General features: G+C 49.8%; 22 non-coding genes and 3 pseudogenes across 22 annotated transcripts; 16 read left to right on the plus strand and 9 right to left on the minus strand.

Moving 5' to 3' along the window:
- Positions 1–5,931: 5,931 nt before the first annotated feature.
- LOC122763382 lies at positions 5,932–6,050 on the minus strand. The gene has a single exon (XR_006359072.1). It is a non-coding gene; the product is annotated as a 5S ribosomal RNA (ribosomal RNA).
- Positions 6,051–6,476: 426 nt separating this feature from the next.
- Positions 6,477–6,642, plus strand: LOC122763383. The gene has a single exon (XR_006359073.1). It is a non-coding gene; the product is annotated as a U1 spliceosomal RNA (small nuclear RNA).
- Positions 6,643–7,216: 574 nt separating this feature from the next.
- Positions 7,217–7,329, plus strand: LOC122763390. The gene has a single exon (XR_006359080.1). It is a non-coding gene; the product is annotated as a U5 spliceosomal RNA (small nuclear RNA).
- Positions 7,330–7,511: 182 nt separating this feature from the next.
- LOC122763385 lies at positions 7,512–7,704 on the plus strand. The gene has a single exon (XR_006359075.1). It is a non-coding gene; the product is annotated as a U2 spliceosomal RNA (small nuclear RNA).
- A 115-nt stretch (positions 7,705–7,819) lies between these two features.
- Positions 7,820–7,938, minus strand: LOC122763397. The gene has a single exon (XR_006359087.1). It is a non-coding gene; the product is annotated as a 5S ribosomal RNA (ribosomal RNA).
- Positions 7,939–8,048: 110 nt separating this feature from the next.
- On the minus strand, positions 8,049–8,167 carry LOC122763393. Its single transcript, XR_006359083.1, has one exon. It is a non-coding gene; the product is annotated as a 5S ribosomal RNA (ribosomal RNA).
- Positions 8,168–8,570: 403 nt separating this feature from the next.
- LOC122763378 lies at positions 8,571–8,734 on the plus strand. The gene has a single exon (XR_006359068.1). It is a non-coding gene; the product is annotated as a U1 spliceosomal RNA (small nuclear RNA).
- A 647-nt stretch (positions 8,735–9,381) lies between these two features.
- LOC122763391 lies at positions 9,382–9,494 on the plus strand. The gene has a single exon (XR_006359081.1). It is a non-coding gene; the product is annotated as a U5 spliceosomal RNA (small nuclear RNA).
- Positions 9,495–9,676: 182 nt separating this feature from the next.
- On the plus strand, positions 9,677–9,869 carry LOC122763386. Its single transcript, XR_006359076.1, has one exon. It is a non-coding gene; the product is annotated as a U2 spliceosomal RNA (small nuclear RNA).
- A 118-nt stretch (positions 9,870–9,987) lies between these two features.
- LOC122763373 lies at positions 9,988–10,106 on the minus strand. Its single transcript, XR_006359066.1, has one exon. It is a non-coding gene; the product is annotated as a 5S ribosomal RNA (ribosomal RNA).
- Positions 10,107–10,216: 110 nt separating this feature from the next.
- LOC122763396 lies at positions 10,217–10,335 on the minus strand. The gene has a single exon (XR_006359086.1). It is a non-coding gene; the product is annotated as a 5S ribosomal RNA (ribosomal RNA).
- Positions 10,336–10,738: 403 nt separating this feature from the next.
- On the plus strand, positions 10,739–10,902 carry LOC122763379. Its single transcript, XR_006359069.1, has one exon. It is a non-coding gene; the product is annotated as a U1 spliceosomal RNA (small nuclear RNA).
- A 647-nt stretch (positions 10,903–11,549) lies between these two features.
- Positions 11,550–11,662, plus strand: LOC122763392. Its single transcript, XR_006359082.1, has one exon. It is a non-coding gene; the product is annotated as a U5 spliceosomal RNA (small nuclear RNA).
- A 182-nt stretch (positions 11,663–11,844) lies between these two features.
- Positions 11,845–12,038, plus strand: LOC122763388. Its single transcript, XR_006359078.1, has one exon. It is a non-coding gene; the product is annotated as a U2 spliceosomal RNA (small nuclear RNA).
- A 344-nt stretch (positions 12,039–12,382) lies between these two features.
- LOC122763377 lies at positions 12,383–12,501 on the minus strand (annotated as a pseudogene).
- A 403-nt stretch (positions 12,502–12,904) lies between these two features.
- Positions 12,905–13,068, plus strand: LOC122763380. Its single transcript, XR_006359070.1, has one exon. It is a non-coding gene; the product is annotated as a U1 spliceosomal RNA (small nuclear RNA).
- Positions 13,069–13,712: 644 nt separating this feature from the next.
- LOC122763395 lies at positions 13,713–13,824 on the plus strand. The gene has a single exon (XR_006359085.1). It is a non-coding gene; the product is annotated as a U5 spliceosomal RNA (small nuclear RNA).
- A 190-nt stretch (positions 13,825–14,014) lies between these two features.
- LOC122763389 lies at positions 14,015–14,208 on the plus strand. Its single transcript, XR_006359079.1, has one exon. It is a non-coding gene; the product is annotated as a U2 spliceosomal RNA (small nuclear RNA).
- Positions 14,209–14,324: 116 nt separating this feature from the next.
- Positions 14,325–14,443, minus strand: LOC122763375 (annotated as a pseudogene).
- Positions 14,444–14,554: 111 nt separating this feature from the next.
- Positions 14,555–14,669, minus strand: LOC122763376 (annotated as a pseudogene).
- Positions 14,670–15,072: 403 nt separating this feature from the next.
- On the plus strand, positions 15,073–15,236 carry LOC122763381. Its single transcript, XR_006359071.1, has one exon. It is a non-coding gene; the product is annotated as a U1 spliceosomal RNA (small nuclear RNA).
- Positions 15,237–15,886: 650 nt separating this feature from the next.
- On the plus strand, positions 15,887–15,999 carry LOC122763394. The gene has a single exon (XR_006359084.1). It is a non-coding gene; the product is annotated as a U5 spliceosomal RNA (small nuclear RNA).
- Positions 16,000–16,181: 182 nt separating this feature from the next.
- On the plus strand, positions 16,182–16,374 carry LOC122763387. Its single transcript, XR_006359077.1, has one exon. It is a non-coding gene; the product is annotated as a U2 spliceosomal RNA (small nuclear RNA).
- A 341-nt stretch (positions 16,375–16,715) lies between these two features.
- LOC122763374 lies at positions 16,716–16,834 on the minus strand. Its single transcript, XR_006359067.1, has one exon. It is a non-coding gene; the product is annotated as a 5S ribosomal RNA (ribosomal RNA).
- Positions 16,835–17,235: 401 nt separating this feature from the next.
- LOC122763384 lies at positions 17,236–17,392 on the plus strand. The gene has a single exon (XR_006359074.1). It is a non-coding gene; the product is annotated as a U1 spliceosomal RNA (small nuclear RNA).
- Positions 17,393–17,630: the final 238 nt, after the last annotated feature.

Below are 17,630 nucleotides of genomic sequence, written 5' to 3' on the forward strand. Positions count from 1 at the left end.
CTCACTCCTATCATAATGAAGTGTTTCGAGAGAGTGGTGCTGGCGCACATTCAGAGCAGCATCCCGGATTCACTGGACCCCCTGCAGTACGCCTACCGACCCAACAGGTCCACCACCGACGCCATCACAGCTGTCCTCCCCCACTCCCTGTCCCACCTGGAAAACAAGGAGTCCTACATCAGGATACTCTTTGTAGACTACAGCTCCGCCTTCAACACGGTCATCCCCTACAAACTCACCCACAAGCTGTCCACCCTTGGCATTCACCCCACCCTCTGTGACTGGCTCCTTGACTTCCTGACTGGCAGACCCCAGACTGTCAGGATTGGCAATAAAACATCAGCCAGCATCATCACAAACATTGGCACTCCACAAGGATGTGTCCTCAGCCCCATCCTCTACACCCTGTTCACACATGACTGTGTCGCCTCCCATAAAGACAACATCATCCTGAAGTTTGCTGACGACACTGCAGTGATAGGATGCATCACTGCGGCGGACGAAGCGGCCTACAGGACGGAGGTGGACAGTCTGGTTTCTTGGTGCGAGGACAACAACCTCACCCTAAACACAGACAAGACGAAGGAGATGATAGTGGACATGAGGAAGGAGAGGAGACCTCACCAACCACTGTTTATCCGGGATCTTGAAGTGGAGCGGGTGAGCAGCTTTAAGTACCTCGGGGTCCACATCACTGAGGACTTCACATGGACCACCAACACAACACAGCTGCTCAAGAAAGCACAGCAACGGCTGTATTTTCTGAGGAGGCTGAGGAAGTTTGGCATGTCGACAAAGATCCTCAGCAACTTCTACAGCTGTGTCGTGGAGAGCAGTCTGACCAACTGCATCAGCGCGTGGTACGGCAGCACTACAGCCATGGACCGCAAACGCCTGCAGAGAGTGGTAAAGACAGCTGAGAGGATCACCAGGTCCCCACTGCCCTCACTGCACAGCATCTACCACCGCAGAGTCCACAGGAGAGCTGCCACCATCATCAAAGACAGCACCCACCCACAACATGGACTGTTTACACTCCTGCCCTCAGGCCGGAGGTACAGGAGTGCCAAATGCAGGACAACCCGTCTAAAGAACTCTTTTTACCCCACTGCCATTAGAATCCTCAACAGCTGAACGGGACTACAATAATCCTGTCACCTGGTTACACTGTCACTTTAATCTGTTACTGTCACTTTAAAACCTGAAACATGCCACTTTAAATCTGTGTTCACTTTATGTACAGTTCTTATTTTTACACTTATTTTATGCATATATGTTATTTTAGTCTCTTTGTAATATTTATATTTTTCTTATGTATATTTATACTTTTTTTACAAAAGCATCTCTTTTTTACTTTTTACTTTATGCTGGTGTTTTTGAGTGGACAGCAAAGTAAGAATTTCATTGTACAGGGAAACGTGTTTCTTTACTGTGCATATGACAATAAACACTTTGAATCTTGAATCTTGAATGAATCTTGAATTACCCATGTGAGGAGGTGGGGCCTGGCCAACCCCCAAGCCTGCAGAACCTCTTTTGTGAAGGGTGATGGCTGCTCAGTTTGTGATTTAGTTGGAATTTGACATAGATTGTAAATGCCACAACTGCCAATTGAGTTTATTGTTTGGGTGAGTTCATGTTTCCAGAACAGATCTGAGTTATTGTCCAATAGTTTTTTTATTATTTTGACCCTGAAGCAATGTTTCCTGGTTTTTATGTCAATGAGGTTGAGACCTCCATTTGACTGTTTGTTGATTATTGTTTTGTGAGCTATCATATTGCGTCTGCTCCCCCACAGAAAAGTTGATATGGCATTATTTATTTCAGTTAAGGTCTGTTCTGGCAAGTCATAAATTTGTAAAACATGGTTTAATTTTGACAGAATGAGGGAGTTGAGCACCACCACTTTACCTTTGAGTGTAAGCTTCCTCATCTTCCACATTCCCAAGGTTTTTTTAATTTTTTCAAGCACCTCATGCCAAGTCTGATCCCTGGCAGCCACTCCGTCACAGCCGAGGTACACACCCAGGACCCTCACACAGGCCTTTTCCTCCCTGAACTGCCATCGGCCTGGTGACCTTGCCACCGCACCACAGTACATTATTGTCGACTTTTTTTCATTTATTTTGGCACCAGAGGCCGCACAGTAATTATCTATAATATCGAGAGCAACATTAAGGCTCTTCTCGTCCTTGACCATTATATTTGTATCATCTGCATAGGAGATCATTTTACAGACAGCTCCGTTGTCTGCTCGTATGCCTTGGATTGACTGATTTTGGTTTATTAGGAGGGCGAGGGGCTCGGCCACCAGGCTATACAGAAGAGAAGATAGGGGACATCCTTGTCTGATTGATCGGTTTATTTTGATTTTTGGGGTTAGAAGACCATTGATTTTGACTTGACTGTGCGCGTTGTTGTATAAAACCTGAATTGTTTTTATGAAACTTTGACCAAAGCCAAACTGTTTAAGAGTGGCCCAGAGAAATTCATGTTCCACACGGTCAAAGGCTTTTTCAAAGTCTACGCCCAGATATATTCCACCACTATTTGACATTTGGGAAAGCGCTGACTTGGTGGAAAGAATGGGGTCTGAAATGTCTCTGTTAGGGATGCTGTAGGCTTGTGCTTGGTGTACAAGCCCTGGAATTACCGTTTTGAGTTTATTTGCGAGTGCTTTGGTCAGAATTTTGTAGTCTGTGTTAAGAAGACTGATTGGCCTATAGTTCTGCAGATTTGTTTTGTCCCCTTTGTTTTTGTACACAATTGTAATTAGGCCAGATGTGAGGGTCTCAGGAGCATAGCCCCGGCTGTCTATTTCCTGAAAAACAGATTGTAACATGGGCGATAATTTGTCCTTAAAGGCTTGAAAAAAATCTGTTGTTAGTCCATCTAACCCCGGACTTTTGTTTTTATGAAGGCCAGAAATGGTCGCTTCAATTTCACTTGTTGTGAGAGGCTGATCACACCAGACTTTGTCTTCAGTACCGAGCTTGTTAGTGATTGCTTTAGTTACCATCTCTTGCTCATACTGACGGACAGGACTACTGGAGTATAGCTGTTGAAAGAAAGAGTGAACCGTTGTTAATATTTCGTCAAGATTTGTGATTGAGTTGCCGTCACTGTTTTTTAATTCCTTGATAGACACTTTGCTCTGCAGTTGTTTCTCCAGTCCCAAAAAATAGGATGTGCACCTTTCACCCTCAACAAATGCTTGTACCCTGCTTCTAGTGATTGCCCCTGCACACTTGATTTTATAATGGTTGGACAGTTGTTCCTTGAGCCATATGTAATTTGTAAGGTCCCTGTTAGGTACCTGGGCAATTTTAGAAAGCTCAACTTCTATTTTCTGTTTTATATCTTTTTCATCTAAATCATTCAACCATCGTTTGTGTTTGCTGTAGTTAATTGAGAGTCTTTTGATGCGTTTTTTTACTTCATCCCACCAGACAAAAGCATCACTAACCCATCGCATTTCTTCAGAGACATTCTGGAGGAAGTTGTTAATTTTTTTAATAAATTGAGGGTCCTGTAATAGACTATTATTGAAGCACCAGACACCTCCATTTTTTTGTTGAAATGTTGGAAATATGGACATTTTGATGAAATTATGATCACTTATGGTGTTTATTTGATAATCGATTGTGCTTATTTTGGAAATGGCGGAAGGACCTGCTAGAGTGAAATCTATTCTGGACTGTTTGAGGGAATTATTGGTTATTTGATGTCTTGAGAATTTAATGACAAATGGGTTAGTGATACGCCATACATCAACCAAGTCATGTTTTTTAATGATGTCTATGAGCAAACCCCTACTTGTATCTTGTTTGAAATGATTGTTCACTGATACATCCATTTTGGTCAGGGCGACATTGAAGTCACCTGTGATAATACATGAGTCAGTTAGCCAGTACTCCAAAGCTTTGAAGAAGAGTTTCCTGTCCCTCTCAACATTGGGAGCGTAGACATTTATAAATCTCAGGTGAGTACCATTACGCCAAGTGTCAATTACTAATAGTCTCCCCTCAGGAGACTTATGAATTTCAGTTATCTTATCAAACACATTTTTTTTTGTTAGGATGGCGACACCACACCTGTTACTTACAGCATTGCTGTAAAATATATTACCCTCCCACAGGTCTTTTAACAGATTGAACGGAGATTCAGACCATTTGGTTTCTTGACGAAACAGTATGTCACAATTGATGGGAGTTAATAAATTCTGTAGTTTTTCTCTATTGCAGAGCCCACAGGCATTCAGCGAGAGAAAGGAGACCATGAGGAGGGTGAATTGAAATAGTGTCGCGTCAGACATGATTATTAACTTTTTTTACTCTGTTTTTCTTGTGATCTTTTTCCATGTTTTCCTTTCATTTGTCTTTTTCTTAGGTTTGAAATCAGTGAGGTGTCCATTTCAAAATCAGAGTCAGCACTTGGGGGGGGCAATTGTGATGAGGTCTTACTGGAGTGGGGAGGGCTGAGTGATGCAGTGCCGGTGGCCGATGCACTCTGCGCTTTTGCAGCCCGCACTGTTTCCTGGTTATCAGTTTTTTTTTTCTGCTGTAGCGCACAGGGGCTCTCAGTAGAGCTCTCCCGCCTCGTGTTTTTCCGAGATTCTGTGGGGTTATCAACCACCTCACAGACGAGACTGGAGGCCACATCAGCTGGCTCACATGTTTGTGCTTCGGTATGCACCATCTCTACCTCCTCCTCTTCCAAGCTGTCTTCACAGCTTACCTCTGCCTCCTCCTCTCCCGAGCTCTCTACACAGCTCATCTGTGCCTGCTCTGCACCTAAGTCTGACTCATTATTTGATTCAGAATAACTATCATTACAAATGCAGTTTTCCTTATTATTGTGGCAAAGCTCACATCTCCTCACAGTTTTAATGCATTCTCTCGCATAATGCCCCTGGACTCCACAGCGGTGACAACAAAATTCTGGACAATCCCGTAGGATGTGTCCTGGCTGTATACACATACGACAGACTTTGACTTGCCGATCATGTATTACTCTAAAATATTCAGGACCAGTGGCAGTCATAAACCTAGCAGAATAAGGGAGTGATTGCACTGTCTGATTGAACTTTACCTTTAAGTATCTTGTCCCATCTGCGATGTTGGTCCCTGGCCACATTCTCCTCTTTATCAGTGACACCGCTGAGACCCCCCATCCGTGTAATTTGTCCAGAATTTCTTTGTCCGTGATGTAGGCCGGGAGGCCTAAGAAATATACCACCAGTTCGTCATTGTCAAGCTTGTTTGCCAAAACAGATGTTGTGCCGATTTTGAAGCCGTCCAGGAGCCTTCTTTTCCCTATAGCGTTGGTCATTGTGACTTCATATTTGTTTTCTCCAGTGTAGCGGCAGGCCATTAAGCCACCACACAACTCCCGCACACACTTTAAAAGTTCCATAATTGTTACTTTCTCCGTACCTTGTAGCTCAATTTGGAGTGTCATGTCCTTATCATATTTTCTTTCATTTTCTTTGCCTTTATCTTCCCGTCCTTTTTCTGTTGTTGCCGTTTCATTTGCCATTTTTCCGTTCAGTGGGTCGTCAACTTGAGGTCCGTCCATAGTCAGCAAAACTTAAAGCGCCCCCGCACAGTGTAAAACACATTGTCGGGGGGAAAACCAGTCTTTTAAATGAACAAAACAAAGAACTAAAGTCGCACAAGACGAGAAAAGGAAGAGAAGTACAAAACAGAGGAGAATAAAGGGGAGAAAACAGGTTGAAAAAAGGAGCCGTGTGCTCGAAATGTTTGTTCCAACCACTTCCTGGTTTGCTTGTGGGCGTGCTCAGGGTGGTATGGCCGTAAGCCGAGGGGCTGGCGACAGAGACTGCCTTTATGGACTAGGCAAGGCCCCTGCTCGCGGAGGGGCATCTTTCTTGTAAGGAAGCAGCAGTGTAAAAGCGTGCAGCGGTGTAAAAGCTTACAGCACCTGGTATTCCCAGGCGGTCTCCCATCCAAGTACTAACCAGGCCCGACCCTGCTTGGCTTCCGAGATCAGACGAGATCGGGCGTGCTCAGGGTGGTATGGCCGTAAGCCGGGGGGTTGGGGACACAGACTGCTTTTATGGACTGGGCAAGGCCCCCTGCGCGTGGCGGGGCTCAAAAGTCAGCCTTTCGGACACACTGCACTTCAGCCTTTATCTCCACCACATGCTACACTCTAGTCCAGTATCGGGAAGCGACACCGAGATGGGCAAGCTGCTGTTGGTGCCGTCATGTCCAGTTGTTGCTGAATCTATAGGAAACGACAGCCAGGTATGCCAGTAAAAAAGGTCGAGTGTTTCCTCTCCAATGTGTGCAGTTTTTCCTCTCCAATGTGTGCTGGAGGTTGAAGTTGAACATAGCACAGCATTAACGAGCAACTGAGTCAAGGCATTGGCCTCTGGGATTATTCATTTCCTGCACCATCAGCCAAAGATCTGTGTCTGGCAACAGCCAACCGGTGTTTGGCGAGTACACCTCATACTTACCTGGCAGGGGAGATACCATGATCAAGAAGGCGGTTCACCCAGGGCGAGGCTCAGCCAATTGCACTCCGGCTGTGTTGACCCCTGCAAATTCCCCAAACGTGGGAGTCTTGATTGCATAATTTTTGCTAGTGTGTGCCCATCTCCAAACTTCTCACGTCCTTGCGGAGCAACATCCCCAGTCTTTCCAAGTTGCTGGGAACGTGATGGTTGTGGGTGTTGTCTTTTAGCTCAAAGCAAATGTCACGCTCCCTTTCCCAACTCTTTGTAGAAGAACTCGATTGTTGGAGATGGATCCATGGCCATCATGCCAAGGGTTAATACTTTGGCGCTTGCTCTGTTCACTCCGTGCAGTGACCTGATGTTGAAGTGATGCCAGGAGCAACTCACCATTTCAGAAGCCCGGATGAGGTGGGAAATGGCCCGGCAGTTTGTACTGCTCAGTGTGACACGGAGCTGCTTTGCTCATGCACTCACGTCTACCACTAAATGTTGGAGGTGTGCCAGTGAGCGAGGAATGTGCCACAGCCTCAGCGACTGATAGAAAACTGCAGCACACAACCGACAGTAGGAAAGCGCTTCCAAACATGCAGTCAAATCTGGGCGGTTTATTGGCCGACTAAGCAAAAACGTTGAAGGAAGGCCGTCCCAAGGTGGCCGGCCGGCCGGCCGACCGAGACTGTGGTGACTCCGGCGGATAGACTCCTCGGCTGCTCTCCAGGACAGGGGCTACGTTGACTCTGGTTTCTCTTCAAAATGCACAAGTCTTTCGCCTTTTACTAAAGACTTCCGTGGAGAGGGACGTTCAAGAGTTTAAGTTATTTTTGGTGGGCTTTGCTGTAAGGCTGCGCCCTTTGAGTGTGTCAAATGTCAAGCAGCTGTCTGTCAAGGCTCAGAGGTGCACTTAGGTCAACCTTGGGGCGGAGGTGATCAGCAGCAGCAGCCTTTGTTATGCGCCCTTAAAAACATGGCACCACAACAACTGACTTGTGTGCCAAGATCTTGGGTTGGCCCCAGACACCTGTGGGCCATCGCTTCTCGGCCTTTTGGCTAAGATCAAGTGTAGTATCTGTTCTTATCAGTTTAATATCTGATATGTCCTCTATATGGGGATTAAATATTAAATGCATTTTTGAGCAGTGGGAGGTGAAAACTGGGGCTTGCTCTCTTCACTCCTTGCATTGACCTGGTATTGCAGTGCCACCAGGAACGGTGCACCATTCTCTTTTTTCTGTGAAAAGCAAAGCGAAGCTGAAACCAGAAAGACATCAACCCGTGCCTGTGCGTCAATTTAATTGCGAGCCCATGTTTCTTGTAAGGAAGCAGCAGCGGTGTAAAAGCTTACAGCACTTGGTATTCCCAGGCGGTCTCCCATCCAAGTACTAACCCGGCCCGACCCTGCTTAGCTTCCGAGATCAGACGAGATCGGGCGTGCTCAGGGTGGTATGGCCGTAAGCCGAGGGGCTGGCGACAGAGAGTGCCTTTATGGACTAGGCAAGGCCCCTGCTCGTGGAGGGGCATGTTTCTTGTAAGGAAGCAGCAGTGTAAAAGCGTGCAGCGGTGTAAAAGCTTACAGCACCTGGTATTCCCAGGCGGTCTCCCATCCAAGTACTAACCAGGCCCGACCCTGCTTGGCTTCCGAGATCAGACGAGATCGGGCGTGCTCAGGGTGGTATGGCCGTAAGCCGGGGGGTTGGGGACACAGACTGCTTTTATGGACTGGGCAAGGCCCCCTGCGCGTGGCGGGGCTCAAAAGTCAGCCTTTCGGACACACTGCACTTCAGCCTTTATCTCCACCACATGCTACACTCTAGTCCAGTATCGGGAAGCGACACCGAGATGGGCAAGCGGCTGTTGGTGCCGTCATGTCCAGTTGTTGCTGAATCTATAGGAAACGACAGCCAGGTATGCCAGTAAAAAAGGTCGAGTGTTTCCTCTCCAATGTGTGCTGGAGGTTGAAGTTGAACATAGCACAGCATTAACGAGCAACTGAGTCAAGGCATTGGCCTCTGGGATTATTCATTTCCAGCACCATCAGCCAAAGAGCTGTGTCTGGCAAGAGCCACCCGGTGTTTGGCGAGTACACCTCATACTTACCTGGCAGGGGAGATACCATGATCAAGAAGGCGGTTCACCCAGGGCGAGGCTCAGCCATTGCACTCCGGCTGTGTTGACCCCTGCAAATTCCCCAAACGTGGGAGTCTTGACTGCATAATTTTTGCTAGTGGGGTGCTGCGTCCGCGCTTTCCCCCGATGATGTCGTTGTAAGCAAAGGTCAGCCGCCCGAAGTTCAACGTTGTGTGCCCATCTCCAAACTTCTCACGTCCTTGCGGAGCAACATCCCCAGTCTTTCCAAGTTGCTGGGAACGTGATGGTTGTGGGTGTTGTCTTTTAGCTCAAAGCAAATGTCACGCTCCCTTTCCCAACTCTTTGTAGAAGAACTCGATTGTTGGAGATGGATCCATGGCCATCATGCCAAGGGTTAATACTTTGGCGCTTGCTCTGTTCACTCCGTGCAGTGACCTGATGTTGAAGTGATGCCAGGAGCAACTCACCATTTCAGAAGCCCGGATGAGGTGGGAAATGGCCCGGCAGTTTGTACTGCTCAGTGTGACACGGAGCTGCTTTGCTCATGCACTCACGTCTACCACTAAATGTTGGAGGTGTGCCAGTGAGCGAGGAATGTGCCACAGCCTCAGCGACTGATAGAAAACTGCAGCGCACAACCGACAGTAGGAAAGCGCTTCCAAACATGCAGTCAAATCTGGGCGGTTTATTGGCCGACTAAGCAAAAACGTTGAAGGAAGGCCGTCCCAAGGTGGCCGGCCGGCCGGCCGACCGAGACTGTGGTGACTCCGGCGGATAGACTCCTCGGCTGCTCTCCAGGACAGGGGCTACGTTGACTCTGGTTTCTCTTCAAAATGCACAAGTCTTTCGCCTTTTACTAAAGACTTCCGTGGAGAGGGACGTTCAAGAGTTTAAGTTATTTTTGGTGGGCTTTGCTGTAAGGCTGCGCCCTTTGAGTGTGTCAAATGTCAAGCAGCTGTCTGTCAAGGCTCAGAGGTGCACTTAGGTCAACCTTGGGGCGGAGGTGATCAGCAGCAGCAGCCTTTGTTATGCGCCCTTAAAAACATGGCACCACAACAACTGACTTGTGTGCCAAGATCTTGGGTTGGCCCCAGACACCTGTGGGCCATCGCTTCTCGGCCTTTTGGCTAAGATCAAGTGTAGTATCTGTTCTTATCAGTTTAATATCTGATATGTCCTCTATATGGGGATTAAATATTAAATGCATTTTTGAGCAGTGGGAGGTGAAAACTGGGGCTTGCTCTCTTCACTCCTTGCATTGACCTGGTATTGCAGTGCCACCAGGAACGGTGCACCATTCTCTTTTTTCTGTGAAAAGCAAAGCGAAGCTGAAACCAGAAAGACATCAACCCGTGCCTGTGCGTCAATTTAATTGCGAGCCCATGTTTCTTGTAAGGAAGCAGCAGCAGCAGCGTAAAAGCTTACAGCACCTGGTATTCCCAGGCGGTCTCCCATCCAAGTACTAACCCGGCCCGACCCTGCTTAGCTTCCGAGATCAGACGAGATCGGGCGTGCTCAGGGTGGTATGGCCGTAAGCCGAGGGGCTGGCGACAGAGAGTGCCTTTATGGACTAGGCAAGGCCCCTGCTCGTGGAGGGGCATGTTTCTTGTAAGGAAGCAGCAGTGTAAAAGCGTGCAGCGGTGTAAAAGCTTACAGCACCTGGTATTCCCAGGCGGTCTCCCATCCAAGTACTAACCAGGCCCGACCCTGCTTGGCTTCCGAGATCAGACGAGATCGGGCGTGCTCAGGGTGGTATGGCCGTAAGCCGGGGGGTTGGGGACACAGACTGCTTTTATGGACTGGGCAAGGCCCCCTGCGCGTGGCGGGGCTCAAAAGTCAGCCTTTCGGACACACTGCACTTCAGCCTTTATCTCCACCACATGCTACACTCTAGTCCAGTATCGGGAAGCGACACCGAGATGGGCAAGCGGCTGTTGGTGCCGTCATGTCCAGTTGTTGCTGAATCTATAGGAAACGACAGCCAGGTATGCCAGTAAAAAAGGTCGAGTGTTTCCTCTCCAATGTGTGCTGGAGGTTGAAGTTGAACATAGCACAGCATTAACGAGCAACTGAGTCAAGGCATTGGCCTCTGGGATTATTCATTTCCAGCACCATCAGCCAAAGAGCTGTGTCTGGCAAGAGCCACCCGGTGTTTGGCGAGTACACCTCATACTTACCTGGCAGGGGAGATACCATGATCAAGAAGGCGGTTCACCCAGGGCGAGGCTCAGCCATTGCACTCCGGCTGTGTTGACCCCTGCAAATTCCCCAAACGTGGGAGTCTTGACTGCATAATTTTTGCTAGTGGGGTGCTGCGTCCGCGCTTTCCCCCGATGATGTCGTTGTAAGCAAAGGTCAGCCGCCCGAAGTTCAACGTTGTGTGCCCATCTCCAAACTTCTCACGTCCTTGCGGAGCAACATCCCCAGTCTTTCCAAGTTGCTGGGAACGTGATGGTTGTGGGTGTTGTCTTTTAGCTCAAAGCAAATGTCACGCTCCCTTTCCCAACTCTTTGTAGAAGAACTCGATTGTTGGAGATGGATCCATGGCCATCATGCCAAGGGTTAATACTTTGGCGCTTGCTCTGTTCACTCCGTGCAGTGACCTGATGTTGAAGTGATGCCAGGAGCAACTCACCATTTCAGAAGCCCGGATGAGGTGGGAAATGGCCCGGCAGTTTGTACTGCTCAGTGTGACACGGAGCTGCTTTGCTCATGCACTCACGTCTACCACTAAATGTTGGAGGTGTGCCAGTGAGCGAGGAATGTGCCACAGCCTCAGCGACTGATAGAAAACTGCAGCGCACAACCGACAGTAGGAAAGCGCTTCCAAACATGCAGTCAAATCTGGGCGGTTTATTGGCCGACTAAGCAAAAACGTTGAAGGAAGGCCGTCCCAAGGTGGCCGGCCGGCCGGCCGACCGAGACTGTGGTGACTCCGGCGGATAGACTCCTCGGCTGCTCTCCAGGACAGGGGCTACGTTGACTCTGGTTTCTCTTCAAAATGCACAAGTCTTTCGCCTTTTACTAAAGACTTCCGTGGAGAGGGACGTTCAAGAGTTTAAGTTATTTTTGGTGGGCTTTGCTGTAAGGCTGCGCCCTTTGAGTGTGTCAAATGTCAAGCAGCTGTCTGTCAAGGCTCAGAGGTGCACTTAGGTCAACCTTGGGGCGGAGGTGATCAGCAGCAGCAGCCTTTGTTATGCGCCCTTAAAAACATGGCACCACAACAACTGACTTGTGTGCCAAGATCTTGGGTTGGCCCCAGACACCTGTGGGCCATCGCTTCTCGGCATTTTGGCTAAGATCAAGTGTAGTATCTGTTCTTATCAGTTTAATATCTGATATGTCCTCTATATGGGGATTAAATATTAAATGCATTTTTAGAGCAGTGGGAGGTGAAAACTGGGGCTTACTCTCTTCACTCCCTTGCATTGACCTGGTGTGCAGTGCCACCAGGAGCGGTGCACCATTCTCTTTTCTGTGAAAAGCAAAGGCGGCTGAAGAGCAGAAAGACATCAACCCGTGCAATGGGTGAATTTAATTGCGAGCCCATGTTTCTTGTAAAGGAAGCAGCAACAGCTTGGCGTAAAAGCTTACAGCACCTGGTATTCCCAGGCGGTCTCCCATCAAGTACTAACCCGGCCGACCTGCTTAGCTTCGAGATCAGGCGAGGTCGGTGCTCGGGTGAGCTGGCCGTAGCCCGAGGCTGGCGACAGAGAGTGCTGCTTTATGGACTGAGCAAGGCCCCTGCTGCGTGGAAGGGCATGTTTCTTCGCTCGCAAGGAAGCAGCAGTGTAAAGCGTTGCAGCGGTGTAAAGCCTGGCACCTGTGGTATTCCCAGGCGGTCTCCGATCCAAGTACTAGCCAGGCCCGACCCTGCTTGGCTTCCGAGATCAGACGAGATCGGGCGTGCTCAGGGTGGTATGGCCGTAAGCCGGGGGGTTGGGGACACAGACTGCTTTTATGGACTGGGCAAGGCCCCCTGCGCGTGGCGGGGCTCAAAAGTCAGCCTTTCGGACACACTGCACTTCAGCCTTTATCTCCACCACATGCTACACTCTAGTCCAGTATCGGGAAGCGACACCGAGATGGGCAAGCGGCTGTTGGTGCCGTCATGTCCAGTTGTTGCTGAATCTATAGGAAACGACAGCCAGGTATGCCAGTAAAAAAGGTCGAGTGTTTCCTCTCCAATGTGTGCTGGAGGTTGAAGTTGAACATAGCACAGCATTAACGAGCAACTGAGTCAAGGCATTGGCCTCTGGGATTATTCATTTCCAGCACCATCAGCCAAAGAGCTGTGTCTGGCAAGAGCCACCCGTTGTTTGGCGAGTACACCTCATACTTACCTGGCAGGGGAGATACCATGATCAAGAAGGCGGTTCACCCAGGGCGAGGCTCAGCCATTGCACTCCGGCTGTGTTGACCCCTGCAAATTCCCCAAACGTGGGAGTCTTGACTGCATAATTTTTGCTAGTGGGGTGCTGCGTCCGCGCTTTCCCCCGATGATGTCGTTGTAAGCAAAGGTCAGCCGCCCGAAGTTCAACGTTGTGTGCCCATCTCCAAACTTCTCACGTCCTTGCGGAGCAACATCCCCAGTCTTTCCAAGTTGCTGGGAACGTGATGGTTGTGTGTGTTCTTTTAGCTCAAAGCAAATGTCACGCTCCCTTTCCCAACTCTTTGTAGAAGAACTTGATTGTTGGAGATGGATCCATGGCCATCATGCCAAGGGTTAATACTTTGGCGCTTGCTCTGTTCACTCCGTGCAGTGACCTGATGTTGAAGTGATGCCAGGAGCAACTCACCATTTCAGAAGCCCGGATGAGGTGGGAAATGGCCCGGCAGTTTGTACTGCTCAGTGTGACACGGAGCTGCTTTGCTCATGCACTCACGTCTACCACTAAATGTTGGAGGTGTGCCAGTGAGCGAGGAATGTGCCACAGCCTCAGCGACTGATAGAAAACTGCAGCGCACAACCGACAGTAGGAAAGCGCTTCCAAACATGCAGTCAAATCTGGGCGGTTTATTGGCCGACTAAGCAAAAACGTTGAAGGAAGGCCGTCCCAAGGTGGCCGGCCGGCCGGCCGACCGAGACTGTGGTGACTCCGGCGGATAGACTCCTCGGCTGCTCTCAGGACAGGGGCTACGTTGACTCTGGTTTCTCTTCAAAATGCACAAGTCTTTCGCCTTTTACTAAAGACTTCCGTGGAGAGGGACGTTCAAGAGTTTAAGTTTTTTTTGGTGGGCTTTGCTGTACGGCTGCGCCCTTTGAGTGTGTCAAATGTCCGAAGCGGCGCTGTCTGTCAAGGCTCAGAGGGTACGCAGGTCAACGGGGGCGGGGAGGTGATCAGCAGCGAGCAGCCTTTGTTATCATGTAAAAACGTAGCACCACAACAACTGACTTGTGTGCCAAGATCTTGGGTTGGCCCAGACGCCGCAATGGGCCGTAAGCTACCGCCGACGCTTTGGCTAAGATCAAGTGTAGTATCTGTTCTTATCAGTTTAATATCTGATATGTCCTCTATATGGGGATTAAATATTAAATGCATTTTTGAGCAGTGGGGAGGTGAAAATGGGGAACGCTCTCTTCACTCCTTGCATTGACCTGGTATTGTGCAGTGCCACCGGGAGCGATTGCGCCATTCTCTTTTCTGTGAAAACAAAGCGGCTTCAGAAAGACATCAACCGTGCGCAATGGCGTCAGTTGGTGTTGCCGGGAGCCCATGTTTCTTTGTAAGAGCAGCAGCAGCAGCTTGGCGTAAAGCTGCAGCACCTGGTATTCCCCGGCGGTCTCCCATCCAAGTACTAACCCTGCCCGACCCTGCTTAGCTTCCGAGATCAGACGAGATCGGGCGTGCTCAGGGTGGTATGGCCGTAAGCCGAGGGGCTGGCGACAGAGAGTGCCTTTATGGACTAGGCAAGGCCCCTGCTCGTGGAGGGGCATGTTTCTTGTACGGAAGCAGCAGTGTAAAAAGCGTGCAGCGGTGTAAAAGCTTACAGCACCTGGTATTCCCAGGCGGTCTCCCATCCAAGTACTAACCAGGCCCGACCCTGCTTGGCTTCCGAGATCATACGAGATCGTGCTCAGGGTGGTATGGCCGTAAGCCGGGGGGTTGGGGACACAGACTGCTTTTATGGACTGGGCAAGGCCCCCTGCGCGTGGCGGGGCTCAAAAGTCAGCCTTTCGGACACACTGCCCTTCAGCCTTTATCTCCACCCCATGCTACCCTCTAGTCCAGTATCGGGAAGCGACACCGAGATGGGCAAGCGGCTGTTGGTGCCGTCATGTCAAGTTGTTGCTGAATCTATAGGAAACGACAGCCAGGTATGCCAGTAAAAAAGGTCGAGTGTTTCCTCTCCAATGTGTGCTGGAGGTTGAAGTTGAACATAGCACAGCATTAACGAGCAGCTGAGTCAAGGCATTGGCCTCTGGGATTATTCATTTCCAGCACCATCAGCCAAAGAGCTGTGTCTGGCAAGAGCCACCCGGTGTTTGGCGAGTACACCTCATACATACCTGGCAGGGGAGATACCATGATCAAGAAGGCGGTTCACCCAGGGCGAGGCTCAGCCATTGCACTCCGGCTGGGTTGACCCCTGCAAATTCCCCAAACGTGGGAGTCTTGACTGCATAATTTTTGCTAGTGGGGTGCTGCGTCCGCGCTTTCCCCGATGATGTCGTTGTAAGCAAAGGTCAGCCGCCCGAAGTTCAACGTTGTGTGCCCATCTCCAAACTTCTCACGTCCTTGCGGAGCAACATCCCCAGTCTTTCCAAGTTGCTGGGAACGTGATGGTTGTGGGTGTTGTCTTTCAGCTCAAAGCAAATGTCACGCTCCCTTTCCCAACTCTTTGTAGAAGAACTCGATTGTTGGAGATGGATCCATGGCCATCATGCCAAGGGTTAATACTTTGGCGCTTGCTCTGTTCACTCCGTGCAGTGACCTGAAGTTGAAGTGATGCCAGGAGCAACTCACCATTTCAGAAGCCCGGATGAGGTGGGAAATGGCCCGGCAGTTTGTACTGCTCAGTGTGACACGGAGCTGCTTTGCGCATGCACTCACGTCTACCAATAAATGTTGGAGGTGTGCCAGTGAGCGAGGAATGTGCCACAGCCTCAGCGACTGATAGAAAACTGCAGCGCACAACCGACAGTAGGAAAGCGCTTCCAAACATGCAGTCAAATCTGGGCGTTTTATTGGCCGACTAAGCAAAAACGTTGAAGGAAGGCCGTCCCAAGGTGGCCGGCCGGCCGGCCGGCCGACCGAGACTGTGGTGACTCCGGCGGATAGACTCCTCGGCTGCTCTCCAGGACAGGGGCTACGTTGACTCTGGTTTCTCTTCAAAATGCACAAGTCTTTAGCCTTTTACTAAAGACTTCCGTGGAGAGGGACGTTCAAGAGTTTAAGTTATTTTTGGTGGGCTTTGCTGTAAGGCTGCGCCCTTTGGGTGTGTCAAATGTCAAGCAGCTGTCTGTCAAGGCTCAGAGGTGCACTTAGGTCAACCTTGGGGCGGAGGTGATCAGCAGCAGCAGCCTTTGTTATGCGCCCTTAAAAACATGGCACCACAACAACTGACTTTTGTGCCAAGATCTTGGGTTGGCCCCAGACACCTGTGGGCCATCGCTTCTCGGCCTTTTGGCTAAGATCAAGTGTAGTAGCTGTTCTTATCAGTTTAATATCTGATATGTCCTCTATATGGGGATTAAATATTAAATGCATTTTTCAGCAGTGGGAGGTGAAAACTGGGGCTTGCTCTCTTCACTCCTTGCATTGACCTGGTATTGCAGTGCCACCAGGAACGGTGCACCATTCTCTTTTTTCTGTGAAAAGCAAAGCTTAGCTGAAACCAGAAAGACATCAACCCGTGCCTGTGCGTCAATTTAATTGCGAGCCCATGTTTCTTGTAAGGAAGCAGCAGCAGCAGTAGCGTAAAAGCTTACAGCACCTGGTATTCCCAGGCGGTCTCCCATCCAAGTACTAACCCGGCCCGACCCTGCTTAGCTTCCGAGATCAGGCAGAGATGAGTGCTCAAGTGGTATAATGGCCAGGGAGCTGGCAAAGAAATTATGGATAGAGCAAGGCCCCTGCTGGAGTGGAGGGCATGTTTTACTTGTAAGGAAGCAGCAGTGTAAAAGCGTGCAGCGGTGTAAAGCTTCCCACAGCACCTGGTATTCCCAGGCGGTCTCCCATCAAAGTACTAACCAGGCCCGACCCTGCTTGGCTTCCGAGATCAGACGAGATCGGGCGTGCTCAGGGTGGTATGGCCGTAAGCCGGGGGGTTGGGGACACAGACTGCTTTTATGGACTGGGCAAGGCCCCCTGCGCGTGGCGGGGCTCAAAGTCAGCCTTTCGGACACACTGCACTTCAGCCTTTATCTCCACCACATGCTACACTCTAGTCCAGTATCGGGAAGCGACACCGAGATGGGCAAGCGGCTGTTGGTGCTGTCATGTCCAGTTGTTGCTGAATCTATAGGAAACGACAGCCAGGTATGCCAGTAAAAAAGGTCGAGTGTTTCCTCTCCAATGTGTGCTGGAGGTTGAAGTTGAACATAGCACAGCATTAACGAGCAACTGAGTCAAGGCATTGGCCTCTGGGATTATTCATTTCCAGCACCATCAGCCAAGAGCTGTGTCTGGCAAGAGCCACCCGGTGTTTGGCGAGTACACCTCATACTTACCTGGCAGGGGAGATACCATGATCAAGCAGGCGGTTCACCCCAGGCGGGAAGCTCAATAGCCACTCCGGCTGTTGACCCTGCAAATTCCCCAAACGTGGGAGTCTTGACTGCATAATTTTAGTGGGGTGCTGCGTCCGCGCTTTCCCCCGATGATGTCGTTGTAAGCAAAGGGCAGCCGCCCGAAGTTCAACGTTGTGTGCCCATCTCCAAACTTCTCACGTCCTTGCGGAGCAACATCCCCAGTCTTTCCAAGTTGCTGGGAACGTGATGGTTGTGGGTGTTGTCTTTCAGCTCAAAGCAAATGTCACGCTTCCTTTCCCAACTCTTTGTAGAAGAACTCGATTGTTGGAGATGGATCCATGGCCATCATGCCAAGGGTTAATACTT

Source organism: Solea senegalensis, unplaced genomic scaffold (assembly GCF_019176455.1).
Source record: "Solea senegalensis isolate Sse05_10M unplaced genomic scaffold, IFAPA_SoseM_1 scf7180000016804, whole genome shotgun sequence".
Taxonomy (NCBI): domain Eukaryota; kingdom Metazoa; phylum Chordata; class Actinopteri; order Pleuronectiformes; family Soleidae; genus Solea; species Solea senegalensis.